This window comes from Pteropus vampyrus, unplaced genomic scaffold (genome assembly GCF_000151845.1).
Source record: "Pteropus vampyrus isolate Shadow unplaced genomic scaffold, Pvam_2.0 Scaffold316, whole genome shotgun sequence".
In the NCBI taxonomy this organism is placed as follows: domain Eukaryota; kingdom Metazoa; phylum Chordata; class Mammalia; order Chiroptera; family Pteropodidae; genus Pteropus; species Pteropus vampyrus.
In genome coordinates, this window is record NW_011889097.1 from 1180298 (window position 1) to 1190422 (window position 10125).

Genomic DNA, 10125 nt, shown 5'->3' on the forward strand with positions numbered 1-10125 from the left:
AATTTTTTTTTTTTTAATTCTACATGATGTCCAAGTTGTTTGTATAGTGAACAAAGCTAAGTCACGCTTACTGCCATTATAAAAGATTCGGGCTCCCTAAGCTGAAGTTTCCTCTCCTGTAATGCAACTCACTCCATGTGCAAAGTGTTACTTTGCCTTTTTACTGGGGTCTGGTAACCAGTGCAAGGAAATGCTCATATTCTGGCTACTCCTATTGCTATGAGTGAAAAAGTCCTTTGTCTCTGACTGGGATTTCCACGTCTTCCGTCAGCATCCATGAAATTGTGGTAGGCTAACTCATCAGCTTTCAGGAAGAGTGAAATCTCAGGCTCTTTATAGTGGGTTCTTGACAACTCACACTAAACAGTCTGTAATATGATAAATCAAAGGTTTTTAGTAAGTAAAGCTCAGAGAGGCATGAGTGTGGTTGCCACTGAGGCAGGCAGGAAGATGTATACCAAAATGGTGGCAAAGTGCGGGCAAAATAGATGAGCGTGTCTTTCATTCTGACCTGAAAACTTTTTGTGCCTTGTTAAACTTTCTTGATAGAGGTTTGGATCTAATTTTTAGGATTTGAGGAACTAGATATTTAGACCTGGTAATAGTAATGCCCATTTGGGGGTTCTAAGAGCCAAGGATTTAAAGTAGTAGCATTGGCCATTAACATCAAAACAAACGGTTTTCTGGAATGAAAAAAGTTCATGCAGAAATATATATTGTTCACCCATCTATTCTTTAAAAAGACTAAGGAATAGCCTGTGCTTATGAAGCATTTCTTGGAGGTAATACTAAAGTTGCTCATTGTATACATTAGAATACTTTTTGGTCGTAAGTCACAGAAAACCCAGCTCCTTTTGATTTAAATAATAAGTGGAATGTATTGGGTCAGACAGCTAGAGGCCCAGGGTGAGACGGGCTTCAAGTGTAGTTTCATTGAGAGGCTCAGTTAGGCCAATAACCACCTAGTTTCTCTTTTCTCTTGTCAGATTCTTATTCTCTCCCTTGGCCCTCGTGGGACTGTGTGTCCACACCGGAAACATCAACACCAGGGAATAAGATTGGGCCGGTTAGCTGGAGCCCAAGCTACATGCTCCACCTTCAGATCCAGGGGTAGAGATATATTCTTTCAAAGGTCACAGGCTCTGCGGAAAGGTGCGGATGACAGTAAACGACAATGACCATGACAAGACGAGAGTAGCTCGGAGGAGACGCGGGAGCGGATGCCGGGACGGCAACCTCCGTCCCGTCTTACCCACCCAGTAAGGCCACATCTGCGAAGCCACACATCTAGGTCACCCTCCTCTTCCACTCCAGTCACTCCTGTACAAAGTGAATCTTTCCTTACATACGAGGAAATCAATATTTTAAATTTACAGCTGAGTGGCTGCTCTGAGCTAACGAGTTTCTTGGCCCTCACACTGCCCGAGTGAAGATTACTTGTCAGCAGAATTAGTTGAGTCCATTAGGCGCACGCCCGTCTGTGCGGGCCATCCCACACAGCACGGTTCTGAAATTAGTTCCGTGCTCTAGAGACATCACTCTTCTTTCAAGAGAATGCAGGAGACACAAATTGCTGGCAGAAATGCAAACACGTACAGTCCTTTGGGAGAGAGTTTGGTGAAACTGAACAAAACTACATACATTGAGTAACTTTTTGACACAGCCATCCTACTTCTAGGAATGAAGCGTAAAAGTCACACCTCCAATTCCGCTTTCAGGTACATAGCCACGAAATCCATCTCAGTGGGTTTTAAACGTGGGGATTTGCCGCCCCGCTCTGCCCGCGCGACGCCCAGTAGGCCTCCCGCTTCCGTCGGCCGGCAGCCTCCGCTTCTTTCTCCGTGAGGTGAGGAATGTGGACGAGACAGTGGCTGTCACATATTGAAAGTCGTCTATGCTCCAGACCCTAGCCTTGTCGTTCTCTGTATGTGATTCCCACCACTCCCCCACCCCCGCAAGGTGTTCGTTATACCCGCATCTTACAGATGAGTGCTCCGGGGCCCCGAGAGGTTTGGTAGCCCTGCGGTCCTCCAGCTGGTAGGAGCCCAGGTACACCTAACCGTACAGCCTGCAGTCTCCCTAACACATTAAGTCGCTTCCAGAAGGTACAGAGATCTAAGGCCTTTTACAACTCTAGATCCTGTGACTCTGTGCTTTTTAAAATTAAATGTATTGGGGTGACACTGGTTCATAACATTATATAAGCTCCAGGTGTACATCTATGTGACACATCATCCATACATCGCATGGTGCGCTCGTCACCCATAGTCCCGTCTTCCTCCGCCACCATGTACACTTGGCTCCCTTGTGATTCTTTTAAGAAGCAGGAAGATGTCTACGGCCACGCCACTCTGAACACACTCGATCCCATCTGATCGCGGACGCTAAGCAGGGTTGGGCCTGGTTAGTGCTTGGATGGGAGACCACCTAGGAAGACCAGGTGCTGTAGGCATTAATAAAAAAATTTTTTTTTTAAAGCAGGAAGCCGGAGAAACTGACATATTCACGAAGGTGCTAATAATCCATAGCCTAAATTTCATTCCCTTTTCCTGTGGGAATTAAACAATGACGAGATGGGTATCAGCGCCCCTCACCCTAAAGCCATGCTCACCCCAGCCTCTTCTCTCTCTCATGTACTCCAGGGCTAGCTCATTGTACTTTTCGGGTCGAGACCAGCTCTCTGCTCCAGCGAAGCCCTGCTCCTGTGTCATTTATTTGTTCATTCCCCCGTAGTGCCATTTCTGAACTCCCTTTCTCGTCGCCACATAGGCACTGACTCTAATTAGTGTTTTCTATTCATACCGGAGTCCGTAGGTTCCTGGTAAAATAAGTGGTTTTGTTTTAAATGTGTACGTAATTGAAATCTGGACAAAGCAGAGCTTTTGGTTAATAAATATATATTAATATTGGTTCATTAAATGTAGCAAATATACCACACCAATGTAAGATGCTAATAAGTGGTGAAACCGAGTGCCAGCTACATGGGACTCTGTACTATTTTGTCAGTTTTTCTGTCAATGTAAAATTATTCTAAAAAAATAAAGCCTACTTAAAAATGTGTTTGTACAAGGATGAGAAGTTCACGGATTAAAAAATGCTATTTAAGCTGGTAATTTAACGTTATTTTATCACGTTTTATATTAAAACAAAAATGAAGGATAAAGTGTGACAACTATGTTGATGCTTCAATAGAAAATCCTAATAACACGTTAAAGGACTAAAACATTCCATATAAATTACAAGTTCCTCGTAATTTATAAATTTATTTTTAACTGCTGGTGGCGAAGCAATATTCTTCGCCTTGTTTAAATAGAGTATAACTGAATTAAGAAGCTCATTTTTGCCCACTTTAGACTCAAGCATATTTTGTTCCCTCTCGTCTCCCGAAACCTCCTGTCACGCTGAAACATACAACTTTCCTTCATTTTTGATCTTAGCATTTGTAAAGGATAAATAATAGATGAGCACAGGAATTCTGGGAATATATTCAGCTTACGCTCAGCACTAAACTGTTTCTAAATGTCCTCAGGCATCAACCCAAAATGTACATCAAAAAGATGTCAGCTGGCACTGGGAAGCCAGGCGACAAGGGTGCGGATTTGCGTCGCGCGATGCGGAGCGCACCCATCGGAAGAGCGGCCGTCACGCCCGCTGCTCGTCACACAGTCCCCGTACCTTGCTGCTGTTTAAAAAGTCCTCAGGTGTCCCTCTGGAGAGGCTCTGTCCTCTCTGAGGGTAGCGTCTTCCTTTCTGATTTCAACACAAGCCGAATTGAAGGGAAAAAAAAAATGATAGCGATCACACGTAAACGTGAGACCTACCCTCCAGCATACGCTGCAGCGCCGCTATCTGTAAGGGACAGCGCTGAGCATTCTGGGATCGAGAATGTGTCCATCCCGCACCATTGACGCCTCCGGCCCAATGGGTAAAAACCGCCCCGCCCCCCCCCCCCCAACCCCCGGCCAGCCCCGCCCCAACCTCCGAATGGAAGAAGTGGGCCAATTTAGAAAACCCCCGAAAACCGAATCAAGCAAGAATTTTCCCGGGAACGGCCTAATTCAACTAACAAAAAGGCCCCAAAGGTCAACCAACGCCGCAAAAAACCAAAAATTCCCTTTTTTTTAAACGCTGAATAATAGTGCAGTGTATAGACCACATTTTCTTTATCCGTTTGTCCACTGGTGGACATTTAGCTTGTTTCCACATCTTGGCTACCATGGTTAATGCTGCAGTGAACAGTGCAGTGCTAATACCTTTTTTGAAATCTCGATTTTAATTCTTGTGGATAAATACCTAGAAGCAGGATTGCTGGATCAGGTGGTAGTTGTCCTTTTAATGTTTCGAGGATTCTCCACACTGTTTTCCATAGTGACTGCACTATTTTGCATTTCTACCAACAATATACAAGAGTTCTCACATCCTCACCAACACCTGTCTTTTGTTTTTTTGATGATAGCCATACCAACAGGTATGAGGTGGTATCTCATTGTGGTTTTGATTTGCATTTCCCTGACGATTAGGGATGTTGAGCATCTTTTCCTGTACCTGTTGTCCATTTGTCCATTTGATGTTGAGCATCTTTTCCTGTACCTGTTGTCCATTTGTCCATTTGATGTTGAGCATCTTTTCCTGTACCTGTTGTCCATTTGTATGTCTTCTTTGGAAAAATGTCTATTCAAGTCTTTAGCCCATTTTTTAAAGCTTTATCACAATTCGTCGTGGCAATGATTTCTTGGATATGACACCAAAAGCGGAGACAACAAAAGAAAAAAACATAAGCGGGATTACGTCAAACTGAAAATCTTCTGCACGGCAAAGGAAACAGTAAAGTGAAAAGTCAGCCTATAGAATGGGAGAAAATATTTGCAAACCATATATCAGATAAGGGATAAGTTTCTAACATATGTAAGTAACTCCTGTAACTCGAAAGCAAAAAAATCTAATAACCCAATTAAAACAGGGTAATTTTTAAAACTGGAATTTCCGTACACTTTGGGGGTTGACAGATGCCATGGCAGAACAGCAGACCTAACACTGTATGCGTCTCCGTGGGTTTAATTCTCATCTGGACCTCAGCTCTGTAAAACTCATCTGTGTTGTTAGTTCCTGTGGTGCCTAAGAACAAATTCTTATATTCTGTGCAGCTTTTCTAAGTGTTCTCAGTGAAAGGGCCATTCCCCATGATCTAAACTGTCATTTTCAGAAGATATCCAATTCAATCCTTATTAAAATTTTCCTCTTACCAGATAAGCTAGTAGTAAGAAAAAATATATATGTATATTTTTTAATGCTATTTTCTGTTTCTCTACTCACTGGTGAAGATGATATTAGAGAACTTCCTAAATAACTGGGAAGCAAGGCAGATGGCCAAACAAGATAAAGGAAAAGATCTGGTTAATTGACAAACTGTACAGTTAACCCTGAACGATGGAGAAAAAAGAAACATTTCTCAATTTAGGTTGAACAGATATTATTCTCTCTCTCTCTCTTTTATTTATTTATTTTTTTGGTATTCTTTTTAAAAGGCAATCCCATTTTCAGCATTCATGTATTATTTGTTTCCTGAAGCAAATTTCTTCTCGTGCAAAGCATAAAGTAATCAGGTATTTCATCAAGGAGGCCAGAACATGTTTTTTTACTTCCCCAATGACCTGGGCTCATACATACCATATGTCGCACCAAGGGTGTAGGCAGCACCAGGTTGAAGGTGCAAGCAAGGCAGGTGACCTCATAAAAAAGATTATCGCCAAGTCAGGGATTGATATTAAATACATCGGTCAAAGCCTGGGCCGGAGCCATAAATCAGAGCGGATACAAGCTGAGGAGGCAGGATGGCATTGGCGGTCAGCGGGCCCTGGTGCCCGGGGTCAGGTCGGTGGACTCGGCTAGGGCAGCGGTCCTGGGAGGATCTGGTGAGACACTGCATCCAGAACAGTCTGCTTTAATTTCCTTCTTGTCCAGAGCCAGCCTCATTCAAATAGGGCCTTCCTGGAGGTACGAGGAAGGGAGGAGAATTTCACACTCGTCTCTGTGGCAGAGAGGGAAGCCAAATTTTCCGCCTCTCCTGACGGGCAATCACAGCCTCCAGAAACAAAGCCCAGGCCACATTTCCCCAGGGCTCGATCCTGTTTTCCCCCTGGGTGGACAGCTACCTCAGCACAGGAATAAGGGGTGTTGATTATATCTGCCTCTGGGCTTATTTGAAATTAAAGGAGAGATTAAATATACAAGCAGAGAAGCATAAGGGAAAAATGAAGACAGGGTTGCAGGCTTCCCTCTGCCTCTGCTAACCACTGTTGGTTCTGGGTTGTGCATCTCAGAGGCCAATTAATGCCCCTTCTCTCAGGGAACCTGGAAGGAAGTGGGGTGCATCAGGGGCTCCCCACTTTCCCTGGCTCTCCTGTCTCATCTACCTTCACTTAACTTATTCGTAACATCTCTAAAGGAAAAGGGAAATTGGTGATACTATGATGAGCCCGTTCTCACCCAAAGCAGGAATCCCTTTTCGAGCTTCCTTATCAACTGGTTGACAGGACCACTTAAGCACCATCAATGTCAGAAAAATTGTTAGGGTGTTCCTTTCCCCTTCACTTCAGTGCATACTCAAACACAGGCAGAACAAAAGAGTTCACGAACAGGGTGATTCCCATCCTGCCGCCATCCCTCTCCCTGGGGCAACCCTTGTTGAGTTTCGACATGCTGTCGTTCAGATGTACGGAGCATTCGCACTGTCCTAAAAATACAAATGACAGCATAATTCTATGTTAAATTTCATTTCGAGCATGCCAATCGACAGAACATCGTACCTAAACCCGAACTGGAATTTCCGTGGATTTTGAATGGTTAAGGCCCTGTTTCCGCTTCTAGAACTTCACGGAATGAGTCGAACTCTTCTGTGCAACGATGGTTCTGCAGGGGTTTCAAGACAGCTCTCGTCTGTGCCTCGTCTTCGCCAACCCTGTGTCTCCCCCACCACCCAGCCCTTTACCACACAATTCACCTCTGGCCAAAATGTGTTGAGTTCCTTTATTCCTCTCGTGGCATTGTAGGATTAAAATAATTAGACGTATTTCTTGTCAAAGAAAAAACATTCTGAGTAATAAGCGTGCTTGGAGTTGAATAAATCACTTCTGGTGAAAGGTTGGTTCTTGCTATGAGAGCATTATTATGACATTATGTAGCATCTGTTACACTATTATATAGCACTGGGTTACAGGACGTAACCTTCTGAAGAAGGTGTGTTCTGAATTTCACTTGCGTACATTAGATAATCAGACACTCATGTAATTTTTTTTTTTTTGCAGCCGTTGAACTTTAAAAATCAAGATAACCTAACAAAATGTATAGCTTCTATCTCCTAAAGTGGAAAAAAATTTAAATACATTTTATCGTATAGCATGTTTATAGACACACAATCAAGTTTACTCATTGAAATGAAAATAAATGGGTTAAACTGAAAAGCAATTTAAATCCCCAGCGATATAAAATCTCTATTAACTGGAAATCAGTTAACTATAATAATTATTAGGCCACTACAGGATCTGTATTCATGGAACAATTTGCACTTGACAGAAAGATCAAAACATAGGAATGCGAGAGATATTTTATGTTGGGAGGACTTTCCCCCATTTTAAACATGCACACGCCTGGACAACACTGGCTGTGAGTCGGAAGACTCCGGGTCATGTCCCAGATACGCCCCGTTAGTTTTGTTCGGGTTGGGCTGCGGTGTCCTCACTGTGCCATTGAGTTCGTCACCGTCGTCAATCAACACCTAGTACTTAGTGAGCATTTCCTACACACGGGCCACCGTCCCAAGCGCCTCCGTGGATGATCTGCGTCATCCACACGTCAGGGATGTGGTCATACTCATTAACCCCTCGTGACAGGCAAGCTGCCCGGGGTCTCGGCCAGAGTGAGGGAGCTGGGGTTCACATGCAGACAGCCCGAGCCCCCAACCCCCGACTCAGCCGGATGCGGGGCGTAACTTTTTAAAAGTGCTTTCTTCCTTGTATTCTCTTCATTCTGTCCTTCAGATCTTCCTGCGAGACACTTTCTCAGACACTTCTTCTCCGGACGCCCCTCCCGGCTCTGGTCTGCACGTGTTTGAGCCTCGTTTTCTAACCCGTCCTAACCTGTCGTCCGTGCGTCTGACAACGCGCCCCCGTCCGTCCTTCCACAGGGTCTCCCAGAGGTTTCCCACTCACCGCCCCTCAGCCCGAGTCGTGCTTTTCCCCCTTCTGATCATTTCCTCGGGCCGAAAGGCCTCTCTCGGGTGCCACCTTTTGCGGAACCGGATCATCGCAGCCCGAAGGGACCTCTCCCCACGTCACCTGCAGATGCTGCGGCATGGACTGTCCAGTTCCCGTCATCTCCTGAAATGCACCGTGGTGGACAGTTATCTGTGTCCACGGAGCATCGTCGCCTTTGACGCCCTGTCCTAATGAGAAGACAGAACAACGCAGAGCTGCAGCCCATGCCCGTCCTGGGAGCTCAGTGAGTCCCGAGCACGCGAGGACTGAGGGCCGAGACCGAGGACTTCTTCCCGAAGCGGGGTCCACGGCCTGGCGGGCGGAATGGCTCACAAGGCCGCTTTAAGCTCTGGAGAACGGCCTGGGAGGCAGACTGTCACTCGTGGCTTTTAGTATCACTCTACTTCGTGTTACCAACAAAGGGAAGCTGTTAAGCCTCGGGCCATCGGCATCGAGGAGAAACTTCCCTCCGGTCAGAGCCAGTGCCTGGGGCTTTCTTTAATCAGGGGCTTCATGGCACTGCACTTTACCTGGGGGGGAAAAAAACACGGACTCTCCTGACCCCTCCTTCAGTTCCGGGGCAGCTACTCACCAGAATTTCTTCCGGCCAATCCGGAAACCAGAATTTGACCTTGTGGTTTTCGGTCGAAAGGATTATGTAATCGGGTGAATAATGGCACCCAGCCCCAAACTCCCTCTGCATTTTCCTTTTGCAGTGTCCCTCAGAAAGCTAACACGTTTAAACTGCTGTGAAGTGCACCATTAAGCGTGTTTCTTCGCCTCGTTCCAGCGGAAGGTTCAAATCTTATCAGCAAGAGGATCTGAGATAAAAAAGGAAAGCATTCCTTAAAGTGTGTCTTCGCAGGCGGCAACACTGCCTCCTGGTGTGTTCTGTAGACGCTGCCAGAGTGTGTTAGGACACGCGGCCGCGTGGGCTGGGGTCGGAGGCTGTGGAGTCGGCGTGCGTCTGTATTTGCTGATAGCATGAGCCTCATGGATGCAAAAGTTTAATCACGAAACGATCCCAAACAAGGAACGTTTTTCGTGACCACGATTCAGACCGAGTCTCCACGCTCAGGCCTCCACGAGCCTGGCAGGCGGGCGTGAGACCACAGGAGCTGGATCCGGACATCCCCCCTCTAAAGGCACGCGCCTTCCTCAATTCTTCAGGTGTCGTGGGAGCCCCAAAAACACTTCTGAGGACCACGTCAGGCTCTCAGGCACCAGTCTGCACTGAAAGGGTTCTAAGTGGGAGGAAAGAGACCTCCTCTTGGAGTTTCTTTGTGCTCCTAGGAGGCGGCCAGAACTGCGCCGCGGAGCCTGCGAACAAGCACGGGCTGCCTGTTTCCCCAGTGTGTGTGGACCACAGCATGCAGGCGACGCCGTGGGCTCGCAGCCAGGCCACCTTCACAGGTGCAGGACCTGTACAAACGGGGGCCCCCAGTCAGGATGGCCCCATACGTGCTTCAACACTGCCGACACCATCGTGAAATTCTTAATACTCTCTGCACCAGGTTCCCCACATATTCCTTCTGTGCTGGGGGCCCGAAAATCACGTCGCTGGCTTTGCATTTAATAGAATTTGCTACGTTTGCCTCTTTTCTCCCTGTTTCCTATGTGCGCTGCCCGTTCTTAGTGCCATCCTAGGCCCAAATCTTGCCCAGAAAAAGTGCAGAGGCTTTGGCCATGGTGGTCTCCCAACTCGGCATCCATGTCTATTTTTTGAACTGCACCTGCTGTGGTCACCCCACAGCCTGCGCAGTCAGGCCTAAGCATCACCGTGGTTTATCATCTTTTACCGGATCCTGTCTAGCAGCCATGTTTGTCCTCACTCCCCAGCTATATCTTTAAACAGTCAGGAACCCCCGTTGGC

At 46.3% G+C, this 10125-nt stretch overlaps 1 protein-coding gene and 1 pseudogene across 1 annotated transcript in view; one reads left to right on the forward strand and one right to left on the reverse strand.

The window, feature by feature from the left end:
* Positions 1–10125, reverse strand: part of XRCC2 (X-ray repair cross complementing 2) — a 161420-nt gene that overhangs the window by 139842 nt on the left and 11453 nt on the right. The window lies entirely within an intron of this gene.
* On the forward strand, positions 2334–2452 carry LOC111730488 (annotated as a pseudogene).